Here is a 16750-nt window from a genome sequence, read left to right as displayed (position 1 = left end):
GCTACTGTGGTGCTCTTGTAGCCAGGATAGTGCATCAGAGGACTTATTCCATTTGCAAGTTCTGTCTAGTTCATGCTTCACCTTGCCTTGATCTTCTTTTAGGACTCTTATCTGCTCATCTCTCTTGTACAACTCATCCTTCATTTTTCCTAGATTTTCTTCTAAGGTGAGGTGTGTGTGATCAGCTTTCTTTTTACCTGTTCCTAATTTCAATTTTAAATTTCAGATCTAAGTTCTAAGACAGTGGTGTCAAGTTCAATAACCTGGTTCTTCAACTCAGTATTTTTACTATCACTTTCACTAGCCCTAAGTTCCAGATTTTTGCACTTAGCTTTTAGGATTACACATTCCTAGATAGCTGTTCTTTCTCATTGTTTATGACCTCAGACTCATCAATGAAGTCTAGCAGTAATTCAGATAGCTTTTCTTTAGACAAAAATTTAATCTTGTCTTTGAGATGAATCACACTTACCTCTTGTTCATCGTCTGATTCTCCAATGGCCATAAGTGCTTGTTCATCTCCAGCTTCATCTTCTGAATACTCATCTGAGCTTTCTCCCCAAGCAGCAACAAAAGCCTTTGTTGATCCTTTGTTCTTCTTGGGGTGAACCTGTTCCTTTTTCCTGTTTCTTCGTTCAGCCCTTTCTTTCTTCCATTCAATTTCCCACTGAGGGCAATTATTGATCATGTGATCAGTCTTACCATATTTATAACAGCCCTCGTTGGTCTATTTTTTAGGAGCCCTTGGATTGTTGAAGGTTGCACCTCTTGAAGAACCCTTTCCTCTCATTAGGTACTTCTTGAAATCCCTTGTGATCATTGCCATTTCATCATCCTCTAAGTCTGCACCTTCAGCTATTCTGAGAGCCAGGCTTCTTTCCTTTTTGGGTGCATCCATCTTCATGGTTTGCCTTCTCAGTTCATAGGCAGTGAGATTTCCAATCAGCTCATCCAACTTGAGAGTAGCAATGTTCTTTGATTCCTGAATAGGAGTGATTTTGCTTTCCCAAGTTACTGGCAAGACCCTTGTCAAGATTTTCTCAACCTTGTCTTCTTCAAGGATAATTCTTCCAAGAGACTTAAGTTCATTTGTTAGTGTTGTGAACCTTGTGTACATTTCTTGGATGGTTTCTCCTTCCTTCATGGTGAAGTTCTCATATTGAGAATACAACAGTGTTCTTATTGATCTCTTTACTTGAGGAGTTCCTTCATGGGCCACTTGTAGAGTGTCCCAGATCTCCTTAGCAGTAGTACAACTTTGAATTCTGCTGTACTTGTCTGGACCTATTTTGAGTTTGTGGTTCTACAATTGAGAACTCAAGGATGGTGTCATGGAGTTCATAATTCTAATAGAGTTTTTGGTTCTACAATTGAGAACTCAAGGATGGCATCATGGAGTTCGTGGTTTGACAATTGAGAACTCAAGGATGAAGTCATTTTCATGGTTCTATGATTGATAACTCAAGGATGGAGTGATGGAATTTCTGGTTCTACAATTGAGAACTCAAGGATGTCATCATGGAGTTCGTGGTTTGACACTTAAGAACTCAAGTATGGAGTCATGGAGTTTGTGATTCGACAATTGAAAACTTAAGGATAGCTTCATAGAGTTCGTGGTTCGACAATTAAGAACTAAAGGATAGGATTATAGAGTTTGTTGTTCTACAATTGAGAAGTCAAGGGTAACGTCATTGAGCTCGTGGTTCTACAATTAGTAACTCAAAGACGGTGTCATGATGTTTGTGGTTCTATAATCGATACCTCAAGGATGGCATCATGGAAATCATGGTTATACAATTAAGAACTCAAGGATTGTATCATGTAGTTCATGGTTTGGCAATTGAGAACTCAAAGATGGGGTCATGGAGTTCGCAGTTTGGCAATTGATAACTCAAAAATGGCATTATTGAGTTCGTGAATCCATAATTGAGAACTCAAGGATATCATCATGAATTTTGTGGTTCTACAATTGAGAACTCAAGTATGATGTCATGGAGTTTGTGGTTTTATAATTTAAAATTCAAGGATGGAACCATGGAATTCGTGGTTCTATAATTAAGAACTCAAGGATGGAGTCATGGAGTTTCAGATTCTACTATTAAGAACTCAAGATGGATCATAGAGTTCGTGGTTCTATAATTGAGAACTTAAGCATGGTGTCATGAAATTCGTAGTTCGACAATTGAGAACTCAAAGATAGAGTCATAGAGTTTGTGGTTCGACAATTGAGAATTTAAAGATGGATTTTGGAGTTCATGGTTCTATAATTGAGAACTCAAAGATGACGTTATTGAGTTTGTAATTCTACAATTGATAACTCAAGAATAACGTCATTGATTCTGTGGTTCTACAATCAAGAAATCAAGGATGAAGTCATGGAGTTCGTGATTCTACAATTGAGAACTCATAATTAGTGTAACTTAGCGTCTAGCAATCATCCAAATTATAAGATGAAGTCAAATAAATAAATTATTCCTGAAGTAGCCATTTTCAATTCATCATATACTGTTTCACCCTATATTTGGTTAATGCGTGACAGAGCTAAAAACTAGTTTTATAATCAAGTCAAAAGTTTTTTAGTGAAACGGTAATTGACCAATACGCCACAATATTAGTAATAAACTTGGTGCTTCATTTGCCCCCTCCCCCTCCCCCAAAAGAAAAATAATTGCGGAATTCGGAGTACCATGTCAATTCGAATATTAATTTTAATATTTTTTAAGATAAAATTTATATATTTACAAATTATCAAAGATACTGTAAATCACCATTTATATCTCAGTAAAGAAAAGGATGTTTGACTCCCACGGTAAAAGTGGCATTCTTGGAGAGACAGTAATAGTGACAAGAGAACCTAATTACTCAAAAGATAATTAGAAGATTAAAGTGTTCCTACTATAAGAAAGACAAAGAAAAATGGATAATTAGTGTTGCTTAATTAAGATCGCCCAAACATACATGAGTTATGATGTTTCCAAAGGGGCGAGCTCCGAGTTGGGGCGTAGTAAAAACGCTCGTGGGGATCAGGGAGATAAAATTATTGTGAGGCGTAAACCCCATTGTCCTATTTCTTTTTCTTTTGGGGCGTAAGCCAAGAAAATCTCTCCAAATTAGAACTAAATTTACTAAACAATTAACAAAATCTTAATTTAATACAAAAAGCATAAAAATCAGCTTCTTATTAAAATTTTAAAAGTTAAAAAACTTAAAAGTCAAAATATTTTCATGTTCTTAGCCCTAATTTTTTCTTTGTCTTATACCAGGTAAAGAAAAAAAATCAAGTCAAACTAAAAAGCCAAAACGCATCATTCTCACTTGCTGTGATTCGGCTTTTGATCGTAAATTTCTTCTTTTGCTTTTCATTCTTTTCAAATTCATTTCATCTTTCAAGTTAGTTTATAAATTCTAATCATTTAAAAAAAAAAAAAATCTAATTAGTCTTTTTAGACGAAGAACTTATGATCTTTAGTCAATTAGAGTGTTTTAAGAAGAAGCAATTCTATGTATATTTTTATTTATTTTATTTTTTTTAAGAATTTCTTTAAATTTTATATAATGTTATCTTCTTTTAATATTTATTTCTATTATATTAGTTTATACAATATTTATAATTAAAGGTCCATGGGCTTATGCTCGATTTCTCGAGGATTACGACGTGCCCCTTATCAGGTAAAATGCCTTGCCTCGCGCTGCACTTTTTAAAACACTGGTTATGAACAATTAAGTTGTTTACTGATAGAGCTGTCAAAATTAGTTTAAATACATGTGTTTCGTCTAATCCAATAAGTCACAGAGTTCATGATTCGACAATTAACGACTCAAAATGGCATCATTGGGTTCGTGGATCTACAAATGAGAACTCAAGGATGAGTTCATGGAGTTTTTGGTTTTACAATTGAGAACTCAAGGAAGACTTCATGGAGTTTATAGTTTTACAATTAAGAACTCAAGGATGGAGTCAAGAAGTTCATGATTCTAAAATTGAGAACTCAAGAACGGAGTCATAGAGTTTTTGGTTCTACAATTGAGAACTCAAGAATGACATCACGGAGTTCGTGGTTTGCCATTTGAGAACTCAAGGATGAAGTCATTTTCGTGGTTCTACGATTGAGAAATCAAGGATGGAGTCATGGAGTTTTTGGTTCTATAATAGAGAACTGAAGGACGACATCATGAAGTTCGTGGTTTAACACTTAAGAACTCAAGGATGGAGTCATAAAGTTTGTGGTTCGATAATTAAGAACATAAAGGATAGATTCACGGAGTTCGTGGTTTGACAATTGAGAACTCAAGGATGGAATTACAGAGTTTGTGGTTCTACAATTAATAACTCAGAGATGGCGTCATGGAATTTATGGTTCTACAATCGAGACCTCAAGGATGGCATCATGAAATTCATGATTCTGCAATTAAGAACTCAAGGATGGTATCGTGGAGTTCTGTGATGACCCAAAAGGTCATCACTTATTTTTAAAATAAATTCTGCGTTCCGAGACCTTAAAAAAACCTCTTTTAGCATCACCTCGATTTGCGTGCTAGTCCGGGCGCGTAGCCGGAAAGCCTATATGTGAAAATCTGTGAAAAATAATAAATTTTGACTATAAAATGAATTAGTTTGACTTCGGTCAACGTTTTGGGTAAACGAACCCGGACCCGTAATTTGATGGTCCCGGAGGGTCCGTAGGAAAATATGGGACTTGGGCGTATGCCTGGCATCGAATTCCGAGGTCCCAAGCCCGAGAAATGAATTTTTGAAGAAAATTATTTTCTGAAATTGTTTAAAGGATTTGGAAAAGAAATTTGATTAGAGCATGTTGGTATCGGGCCCGTATTTTATTCCGTCGCCCGGTACAGGTCTTATATATGATTTAAGATAATTCTGTGAAGTTTGGTAAGAAACGGAATCCGTTTGACGTGATTCGGACCTTAAATGCAAAATTGATGTTTAAGGAAGTTTTGAGAAATTTCATTGATCTTGAGGTTTAATTTGATGTTCATGATGTTATTTTGGTGATTTTATTTCACAAATAAGTCCGTAGGATGTTTTTGAGGTTATGTGTATATTTGGTTTGGATCCCCGAGGGTTCGGGTGAGTTTTGGATAGGCCACGGGGTGAAATTTTGGACTTAAGGAATTACAGGCCTGCAGGCTTCGCATTTCCTAACCTCCCTTCGCAATTCCCAGGCTCCGCATTTCCCAACCTCCCTTCGCAATTCCCAAGTTCACATTTCCCAACCTCCCTTCGCAATTCCCAGGCTTCGCATTTCCCAACCTACCTTCACAATTCCCATGTTCGCATTTCCAACCTCCCTTCGCAATTCCCAAGCCAGTAGAGGTCGGGGTTCGCAATTGCGAACCCCTATTCGCAATTCCCACATCTGAGATCTGCAACTTTTATACTTAGACGATTTTATACCCTTTTTTTACATTCTCTCAAAACATAAACACACTTAGGCAATTTTTCAAGGATTTCTTCTTCTCCAAATCAATTGTAAGTCGTTTTTAACTAACTTTCTTCAATTCTTAACATCTTTTAACATGATTTCAACTTCAAATCAATGATTTTCATTGTCACGACCCAAACTGGAGGCCAATGACTAGCACCCGGTGATCACGCCCAACTATGCCGTATAAAAGGACAATGCGGTCACTGCAAATATAATCCGGTTTACAAGTCCGGAGTCGAATCCCACAGAGAGTTAACCTATCAACTGCTACCTTCAGACCCACCAAGTCTTCAGAACCAGCTTCCCAAATATTCAAATTCTCAGTTGATTGTTCTTTAATAACTAACTTGCAAGTAAATAAAAGGCTATAACTAAATTAGAAGGGTTGTAAACAATTATGAGAAAAAGCTAAGGCAATGATTTCCCCTATTGATGGAATCCCTTCTGTTTATGCTCATACAAATTTACCCACACATCTCTATCAATCATGAACGCTAATCTTACCGCAAATCTCTCCCAAGTAATCACAGTAATCTACTATTGCACTCTCCCGAGATACACTAGCTTGCTTAATTTTGCACAATTCAATTTAAATTGCACCCAAGGCTTCGTTATTCCTAATCCCGCCTTTAAACCCGCAATTATAGATTCCTCTAATAATCTAGGAGTGGTGTTGTTCAACAATACCCTAAATATGCACTCTTTTCCAAGTTATGCACACTAAATAGGCACAGCTAATTGAGGATCCTGTCAATTAACTACAACGAACACGAAGTTGAACAAATAAAGATTTAACTAGCAATTTGTATTCACATAAACCAGAAGTTCATCACTCAATAGGTTCCATCAAAGCCTTAGACAAGGAATTTAGCTACTCATGACTATGGTAGAATAAACTAAGCTTGAATTCATCATAAAATCAAAAGAAAAGAAGAAAGATGTTTAGAGTACTTTCTCACAATTGTTTTTCTTGCTAAGAACCCTTAGAAATCAATACATGCCTCTTTTGGGTGAAGTCCAGCGTTTTAAATAGGGTTTAGGTCTAAAAATCCCGTGTTTTACACTTAAGTCCCCGAAGTTTACTGTGCCCACCGCGGTTCTACCGCGGTCGCGGTAGAACCGCGGTCAAATGCCTTCGCGGAATCTTCAACCTTCAGAGACTGCCTTCCACCGCGGTTTCACCGCGGTCGCGGTAGAACCGCGGTGGAACTTGTATCCGGGCATTTTGGCCTGTTTTGAATGGGTTACTTGGGAAATTCAACAATTAGCCTCTTTTCATCAATAGTTGACTCCAAAACCGCTCCTTAGCCTTCCTTACACCTATATCACCTGCAAATCATGTAAAGCACTAATAAGAGCATTTTGTTGTTATTTTCCACATTAAAAGTTCACAAGAAGGTGATTATTTGGTGCGTGATTATAGTCAAATTCACCTATTATCAACACCTCACACTTAAACCTTTGCTCGTCCTCGAGCAAACTAAACCACACTTCTAGGCCTAACTGCTCAATGCATTGCCCCAATTTATGTCACACCTGCTATTATCAAAGATTGACCTAAGCGGTGCACAATCATATCTCAAATGCAGACTCTCATGCCAAGACACACTTGTGCTCACTCTAATTACTCTAACAGAAGTGAAGACTCACTTTTTCTTCCAGAGTCACATGCCCTCACATAAACAAAATTTGAGAGAAGTTCCACACACACATAAAATTCAACAATACGGAACCATCTATAGAAAGAATTCACTCACTCTCAGCAAAGAGCATTCACATGCCACACAGACACACCTTAAGCTTGCCCCTAGTGTAATACTCCACTAATCGAGTCATTCAGTCAAAGATCAAGAGGTCTTTATAGGTTGTAATGTAGGCTAAGGGACGGGTAGGATATATTTGGATATAGTGACTAACCTCCCTAAGCACTTTTAATACACACTTCCTTTTATTTTACTTCCATGATCAACCCACTTGTTTCTCCACATTTTGTTTCACTTGCGCCACCCCACTTCTCGTTTGGTACAACTGGCTACTTTTTTTTTCCTCTGTTCTCTTCTTTCTTCCTTTTTTTTATTATTTTTTTCAGATTTATTATACACTGCCAGTTCACCAATCCGACCTTCATTCCTTTTTTTTTTTTTTTCTTTCTCCCCACCCCACACTTTGACTTTTGTATCTCTTTTAGTGCTTCAAGTGCTTCTAGGAGGGAAGAGTTCAATTAGCGTATTTAAACACCACATTTTAGATCATTATAGGGTTATCAAAGAAAAGGCTTCAGGCTCAAAAGGGGTTAACTGTGGTAATATGCACAGGTGGATTTTCAAGTATAAAGGGTTAAACAAAGAAATGCCTCAATCATCTCTAAAACCAAACAACTTCTATTTCGCTTTGCGAATACACAGGGCAAGTTCTAGGTATCATATGCAAACATTAGATGCAAGTAACAACTCACACACACTTAGCATGTAACTCATTCCGAATCAGTTCATCAACACAATCATACGAGTGTTCAAGCAAGTCAAGATGTGCAAAATTAAGGCATTTATTATGAGTCCACAAACAAGCTTAGATGTCACACACTCAGGTTCTTTTCTATACAAGTGTACACATTTGGGGTTACATTCTGACCTTCACCTATTTATTCTTAAACTTCAAAAAGAAAAATCTACCTAACCCGGTTCAAGAAAAACCCTTGGAAAAGAACCGTGGTCAAAAGAAAAACCAAGGGGGAGGTAATACACTACCTAAAAGAAGAAAATAAAATAAAATAAAAATCCTACATGGACTACTTCCCTCAAGAGTATTGTCCACCTAGTCCGTCATCAGGAAAAGTCCTCTACTAGTCGAGTTTTTTTTTATTTATTTTTTATTTTTTATTTTTTATTTTTTATTTTTTTTATTTGACTTAGACCCTCAAGAAACCCGTCAAAAAGTGTCCGTCGTTGGGCCAAGTCAGCTAATCTTAATATAACAAACTCACACACATACAACATATTACTCTAATGATACAGCACAACAACATACATCTATATACATTACCATACATAGTCAGAGCAAGTCTCCCACCCCACACTTAAAACAATGGCATGTCCCCATGTCCTCAGAATACAGTAAAGAACAGAAGGGTGAGAAAACTTCCCTGAAACTCAATCTGAGTCGGAGACGGTACTGGGATCTACATGGCAGGCCCTTCCCAATGCACGCAGCCAAGCCATAAACTTGTTCTCCGATCTAGCTTGCCGCTGTGACATGGCGTCCAACCGTGTGTGTAGACCATCCACCGAGGTGCGAAGATCTGCAACCTCTTCCTCCAATGAGCGCAACATAGGCCGGGAGGACTGGGAGCGAGATAGGTCCGCTCCAGACTGAGGGCGCCAAGAGGGTCCAGCACTGTCGACAGACCGCCTAGATTGTGCCATAGGGACCGGATCGTCCTCCTCATCATCAATCTCAATGGTAGTGCGAGTGCCCCTCCCCACTCTGATACTGGAAGCTTTGAAAGCTGCTTTTGGGGGCAAGTCACCATCAGCAGGGTTGGTAGGAGTGTTCCTCAGCAAGCATAGTGTGGTTACCAAGGAAGGGAAGTAGAATCCCTTAGACAGCAGCGGTCCCCGTAAGACCATTTCATCGCCAATTATCCGTGCTGCATCGAAATCTTTCCCTGTCACAAAGCACCAAGTCAACAATTCCCTGTTGAATTTCACGTCCGTGGTGTTGCTAGAAAGGAACCTGCTACAGATAACCGTCAACCAACACTTAGCTAGGTGAGTGAAGGAGTTAGAGTTGAGAGTTATATCTTCCTTTAGCCAAATAGGTCGCCCCTTCGTGCAAAGCACATCTGTCATGACCTCCCATGTCACCCCGGGCCGGTCATGATAGTAGTCAACATCGCTGGTGAATGGAGGTAACCTCAACACCCGGCGAATTGTTGGAATCTGAGCACTGACCACCGTACCCCGCACAATCAACTCCCTACCCAAATTCAATGGGCAATTTGCATAAAATTCACGAACCAACATCTTGTTGACAGGTTCAGGGTCAGCAAAGAGGAACTCCATTTCCCGCCGCCGAATCTCTTCATACATCTCCACTTTTTCAACTCGGAGGGCAGCCCGATCAATCGGGATTTCTTGAATGAACGTTTTATTAGCTTTGGCATGGAAGTCATCCTCAGCTTGTTCCGATTGGAATCTAGATTCATCATAAGCAGGTCGGTGGGAAGGACCGCCAGAGCGCCTGTGCCTTTTGGGAGCCATTAATCCTGAAAACAGTTAACAAACCATCAACCAATTGCATTAGCTAATGCCAATAAGGTGGTTACTCAGACTTCACCACCCAATGACACCAGCTATAACAAACCTTACAACAGCTCCACCTTTTCAGTACCACATCCGGCAACATACACCCCACACTTATTCCATTCAATATTATCCCTTATATACAACACCACCAAAAGACCAACACCATTCTCCAACAATGAGCACCTATGCTAACAAAACTACAACACAATTATCTATTAACCCAACAAGTCACCATACAACAATAACCATCCTGTACAACACCCCAAACCTAAGTCGGGCTTAGAACACCCCCAAAAATATACAACATAGTACCACCATTCATGGGCAACATATGACCCAATACCAATATACACCATAAAACTAGTTTAGGTCTCCAAACCACCAAAACAATTTCACAATTATATTATAATGGAGACCCCAACTAATGTGGCACCAACAACCCTCCAAACATTAACTACAACAACAATAACCATAGTAATCATACAAGAAAGCAAAAAAATTGAAATGATTTTACTAATCCTAACTAGGGTTCAACTACTACTACAATATTAACAAATTACACTACTTAGAAAATAAAAAAATAGAGAGAGAGGAGAAGAACTTACTTGAGTTGAAGAGAGGAGANTTCACTTCGCTCATATTTCCGCCCCCGGTCGAGGTCAAATTCTCCTAAGACGAGGTTCGCATTTCCGCCTGCCGAAGACGCCCACCAAAAGCGTCTCCAACGAGCGGAGGGACTAACTGTATAGGGTCAAATTTGACCCTCAGTATCTCTACGCCCAATGAGTGTACGCCGACCAACGTAGCGGGTACGACTCGGCCGTAAGGACCAAAGCGACGTCGTTTAGAACTCAGTGTCTATACTAGGGAGACGTTACCTATCTCTGTAATTTTTTGATTCTTTCGAGGAAGGTCTCCTATTATATAAAGGAGACCTCCACATTGTAAGAAGGGGGGCATCTGATCTAATACAACTCTCTCATTTTCTGTCTTTCTCTCTTTATATCACTACTTCTGACGAAAATACCTTATTAACATACATTGTCACTTTGCAATATTAGATCTACAACAACGTTATCATCTTTGCATCTCTAGGCTTATTATATTTGATTACGATTTACCCCTTCTCTATTTTTTGATTGTTTTATCGCTTATAAAGTACATCGTTAACTTTTGAGCCAAACAATTGTATATATACATAAGAAAATAATTTTGACCTTGTACGTATAATATAATTTTTTGATGAAGGCGTCGGATGAATTATTCCCCTTGCACCCTCGAGTTCTGCCCCTGGGTTCAAAATGACTTTTTCATTCTTATCACTGAATGTATTATACTTTTAGTTATATGAGTTTATTATTTTATATTTGTTAAAGTTTAGTGATTTCTAAGTAGTATATGTTTAATATTGAATTAAGTTGAACTCATGGGTAATGACTGATAACCACGCCACGCATTAGTCCATCGAGATGGGTACCCCGCACTTTCCTCATGATTCCAACTTAAACAAAGAGAAGAAAAGGAGTATTAGGCAACTAGCTCTGTTTTAATTTGTGGAAACTACTTCAGTGCTCCCTAACTATCATCACTCATTATGTTTGCCCAAAAATCCAATAAACTACTACTATACAGTAGTATTAGAGGTAAAGTAGCTAGCTCCAAGAGGATTACAAGATTAGTGTGTTCATTTCATCTAAGATGACAAGTATATATAAAGTAATTCTAATATTGCCAAGAGTAACTCGCTATTACGTTGATATCAAGAATGATTGCTCAAATGATAACAAATAGAATAATAAACAACTCATATTATTCTACTAGTTATTAGCACCTTTGTATTTGTGCTCTTTGTTTTAAATTGGACTAGTTTTTATCAATATACTTAATATGAAACATGTAATGCTAGATAATAATGAGCATAACCCATGCATCTACAATTAAACTGGACATTAGCAAGTAACATACCTTTTAGATATTTTTAATTACAAAGTATATATTTATTTCAATAGCATTAGCCAGAGGCAAGTTACATCAATTAGTTCTCCATATAGCTAACCCATCTACAATTAAAATGGACGTTATGGTCATGTTTGTATAGGTCCAAATTTGGTAACTACGATAACGGATAAGCAAAATATAGGACGGGGTTGACCATTTTTGGAATATACCCAAGACTACGCTTTGCACTACAATAAATATCCTGCAGTTATCGAAGGATATAGTGATGCAAATTGGATAACCGGCTCAACAGAAACAAAGTCCACAGGTGGATATGTTTTTACTGTTGGTGGAGGAGCAGTATCTTGGAAGTCTTCCAAATAAACGTACATTGCTCGCTCTACAATGGAATCAGAGTTTATAGCTTTGGATAAAGCCGGTGAAGAAGCTGAATGGCTTCGAAATTTCTTAGAAGACATTCCATTCTGGCCAAAACCTTTGGCTCCTATTTGCATACATTGCGATAGTGAGGCTGCAATAGGACGGGCAGGGAGCGTTATGTATAACGGAAAGTCTCGTCATATACGACGAAGACATAACACCGTTAGACAACTACTTTCTAGTGGAATTTATCACTATTGATTATGTAAGATCAAAGGATAATGTGGCGGATCCGCTTACAAAAGGCTTAACTAGAGAGGGAGTTGAGAAATCATCTAAGGGAATGGAACTATGGCCGAGGACAAGTCAACATGGCCGTAACTCTACCTAGAATTTTGGATGTTCCGAGATCTAGGTTCAAGGAGCTCAAACAAAGTTGTGATTGACCGGTTCAACATTGTCAAAGTAAAAATCTTTGGTCCATTCTCGTGATAAAGACAATGTTCGGTAACAAGGATAGAACTTTACACGTTCTTTAATGATTACCTAAGTTTGATGAGGTATTTATCAAATAGTGTCAATCTGAAGGATTACACGTTTAGGAATCACCTATGTAAGTGTGAAGTGGAAGCCGCTTCAATGAGAATTCTGTAAGGCCAATTCTCTACGCACTTATTAAACCAGGCGGTGTTCATGGCTAAAACGAACACAACAATGAGAACCAAAAGACGGTTAAGGGTTGATTGTGTGACATATGGTTGTCTAGGTATACACTAAAGTTCGACGGTTCAAAGATATCAAATCTACCGATTGACCGAGTATATCCGACATATGTTCACTACGGAAAGTTCAAAGGGAAACCTACTTATCCAGATGCAATTAATCCTTACTTACAAAATCACATAGCTTTCATCTATAATCTTTCTTGATACAGCCATTCCCATTCATGTGGGGGATTGTTGGACTTTAAGCCATTGGGCTTTAAAGTAGAAGAAGTGTGAATTGGAAATGGAGGGAAATAAAATGGAGGGAAATTGAAAATTTGAAGAAGTGAACTTTTGTCTTGCACTTTGTCCCTCATTGATGAGGGACAACCACAGTTGTATGCTTATATATAGAATCACTTCTTAAAGCTCATAAAAGGAGTTGAAGAGAATGAACCCTCGCGCCGTCGTCGTCGCTCGATCGGCTCGGCTTCGGCTTTGGATTTGGATTTGGATTTGTCAAATGATCGAACGATAAGATTATTTTTTGGACAAAATTTATTTAATTATTTAATAATTAATTAAATGCCAAATTATTGCTGAAAATATGCCAGAACCCTGTTGCTGAAGGTTCAGAAAGCCCCTCTGACCGCGGTTCTGCCGCGACCACAGAGATCTATATGGACCGGTTCCATCGTCCTGGTCGTGCTTACCATATTCTTGCTTTTAAAAGAGGATCTTACCTACTTCCCCCTTGCACAAGCCTCACAAACTTTGTCTTCCTTGAACTTGATGTTAGGTAACCCTATCAGCAGGTCCTTGGAGACTAATTTGTTGAGTTAATTTAGACTTGCATGACCAAGTTTTTTGTGCCACATGAGGGGATCATTGTCCAACACACTCAAGCAAGTGAGTTCATTTTCTGAGAGAGTGGACAAATCTACAATTTAAATATTGTTAACTCTTTTTCCCTGCAAAAAATTCTTGTCAGTACTAAGATTAATCACAAAACATTTAGTAGAGGTGAATGCTACCAAGTTACCTCTGTCACACAGTTGTGATACACTGATTAGGCTATATTTCAAGCCATCAATCAAGTAGACATTCTTAATGGAATGTGAGTCTGTCTTACCTACCTTTCCAACCCCAATGATCTCACCTTTCTTCCCATTACCAAAGGAGACATTACCTCCTTTTAGGTCCTCAAGTGAAAGGAACTGGTTCTTACTTCCAGTCATATGCTTTGAGCAGCCACTATCCATGTATCATATTTGGCTACTTCTCTTCACTTGGACCTGCAAAATGAAATCAGGGGTTAGTCTTAGGAACCCAAACTAGTTTGGGTCCCTTTCTATAAGCAAAGGGGTGAATTAAATTCTTTCTAGCCTATCCAGGCAGCCTATTTTTCTCTTGAGCAAAGGTTTTATTCTTTTGACTGGCCTTTTCTTTTGCATTACATTCACTTTTATAATGACCAGTCTTGCCACAGTGTGTGCAAATCTTGTTCTCAGGAAGTGTGATGTACTTGCTTTTGGGATCCCACTTGGGTGCGGGGTCCCATAGCCAAGTCCTCTCTTATTGTTACTGTGGTGCTCTTGTAGAAAGGATAGTGCATCAGAGGACTTATTCCATTTGCAGGTTCTGTCTAGTTCATGCTTCACCTTGCCTAGATCTTCTTTTATGACTCTTATCTTCTCATCTTTCTTGTACAACCCATCCTTCATTTTTCCTAGATTTTCTTCTAAGGCGAGATGTGTGTGATCAACTTTCTTCTTACCTGTTCCTAATTTCAGTTTTAAATTTTTAGACCTAAGTTCTAAGACAGTGGTGTCAAGTTTAAGAACCCGGTTCTTCAACTCAGTATTTTTACTATCACTTTCACTAGCCCTGAGTTTCAGATTTTTGCACTTGGCTTTTAGGATTACACATTCCCTAGACAGATGTTCCTTCTCATTGTTTATGACCTCAGACTCATCAATGAAGTCTAGCTATAATTCAGATAGCCTTTCTTTAGACAAAAATTTAATCTTGTCTTTGAGATTAATCACACTTACCTCTTGTGCGTCGTCTGATTCTCCAATGGCCATAAGTGCTTGTTCATCTACAGCTTCATCTTCTGAATCCTCATCTGAGGTTTCTTCCCAAGCAGCAACCACAGCCTTTGTTGATCCTTTGTTCCTTTTGGGTTGAACCTGTTCCTTCTTCATGTTTCTTCATTCAGCCCTTTCCTTCTTCCATTCAATTTCCCATTGAGGAAAATTCTTGATCTTACCACATTTTTAGCAGCCCTCGTTGGTCTATTTTTCAGTAGCCCTTGGTTTGTTGAAGGTTGCACCTCTTGAAGAACCCTTTCCTCTCATTAGGTACTTCTTGAAATCCCTTGTGATCATTGCCATTTCATCATCCTCTAAGTCTGCACCTTCAGCTATTCTGAGAGCCATGCTTCTTTCCTTTTTGGGTGCATCCATCTTCATGGTTTGCCTTCTCAGTTCATAGGCAGTGAAATTTCCAATCAGCTCATCCAACTTGAGAGTAGCAATGTTCTTTGATTCCTGAATAGGAGTGATTTTGCTTTCCCAAGTTACTGGCAAGACCCTTGTCAAGATTTTCTCAACCTTGTCTTCTTCAAGGATAATTCTTCCAAGAGACTTAAGTTCATTTGTTAGTGTTGTGAATCTTGTGTACATTTCTTGGATGTTTTCTCCTTCCTTCATGATGAAGTTCTCATATTGAGAATACAACAGTGTTCCTCTTGATCTCTTTACTTGAGGAGTTCCTTCATGGGCCACTTGTAGAGTGTCCCATATCTCCTTAGCAGTAATACAACTTTGAATTCTGCTGTACTCGTCTAGACCTAGTCCATACACAAGCCATTTCTTGGCCTTGGCATTCTTTTCCCATTTCTTCAAATCTTCAACAGTACAGTCAACTCAAGTCTTTGGCACGTCCACTCCTTCAACATTCTTCTTTGTAGTAGCCAGGGGACCATCAGTAACAATATCCCAAAGTTCATAGTCTTCTCCTATGATGTGGTCTCTCATCCTGTTCTTCCACCAGGAATAGTACTGGCCATTAAAGAGTGGAGGCCTAGCAGTGGATTGTCCTTCCCAGTTACCAGGTGGTGCACTCATCTTGATCTGTTCCTAAGGTGCTAGCCTCTTCAAGGATAACCCGCTCTGATACCAATTGATGTTTTATACGTCAACACCACACAAGGGGGGGGGGGTGATTTGTGTGGTACCCAATTTTCGCTTAACTTGATTATAGAAGGACCTGGTTCTTCTATGTGTTCCAACTACTACTGTCGCGGAATATTAACTATAGAAAATAAAGAACACAGAGATTTTACGTGGAAAACACCTGGCTCAAAAGGTGAATAAACCACGACCTACCTTCCAGTAGGATTTTCCCAAACTCTCCACTAAAATCACTGAGCCAAAAACTGCATTTACAAAAACTCTTTTCTAAACTTAGGATTAACTCTAATCCCGTTGTGGCACACAGCCTCAACTGTTGCGACAACTTCAAGTTAACTCTAACTTGAAAACTCTAAGTACCTAATACAATTGCTTCTAAATAAGTTGAAAGGTACAATGTAAAATCACCTACTACAATTGAACTAGAATAAAAGATAGACACTTGGAACTGGTTCTTCTATCTAGTTCAAGTAGCTTCAGGATTGCACGCTTGAATCACACATAAATTGCTTGCAAAATTGCCTTGCTATTTTGCTCTCAATTCACGTTTAACTTCTGCTTATGTGCATTGCCTGTAAAAGAGAACAACACTAATATTTAAGGAGTTAGCAATTAGAGATTGACTAGGATACAGACCCTACTCTTCCATGGTGGAAGAGTTCTAGTTGATCTCATACTCTAACTCTATCCTTTTCCTAAACTGTGTTCTCTTTGTGTAAGGAGTCTTTCTCCTTATCGAATATGCACCCTTTTCGATCATGATCAGGAGATAACACTTC

This window comes from Nicotiana attenuata, chromosome 10 (assembly GCF_001879085.1).
Source record: "Nicotiana attenuata strain UT chromosome 10, NIATTr2, whole genome shotgun sequence".
NCBI lineage: Eukaryota > Viridiplantae > Streptophyta > Magnoliopsida > Solanales > Solanaceae > Nicotiana > Nicotiana attenuata.
The sequence above is the reverse complement of the archived record's forward strand: the minus strand, read 5'-3'. Positions refer to the sequence as shown.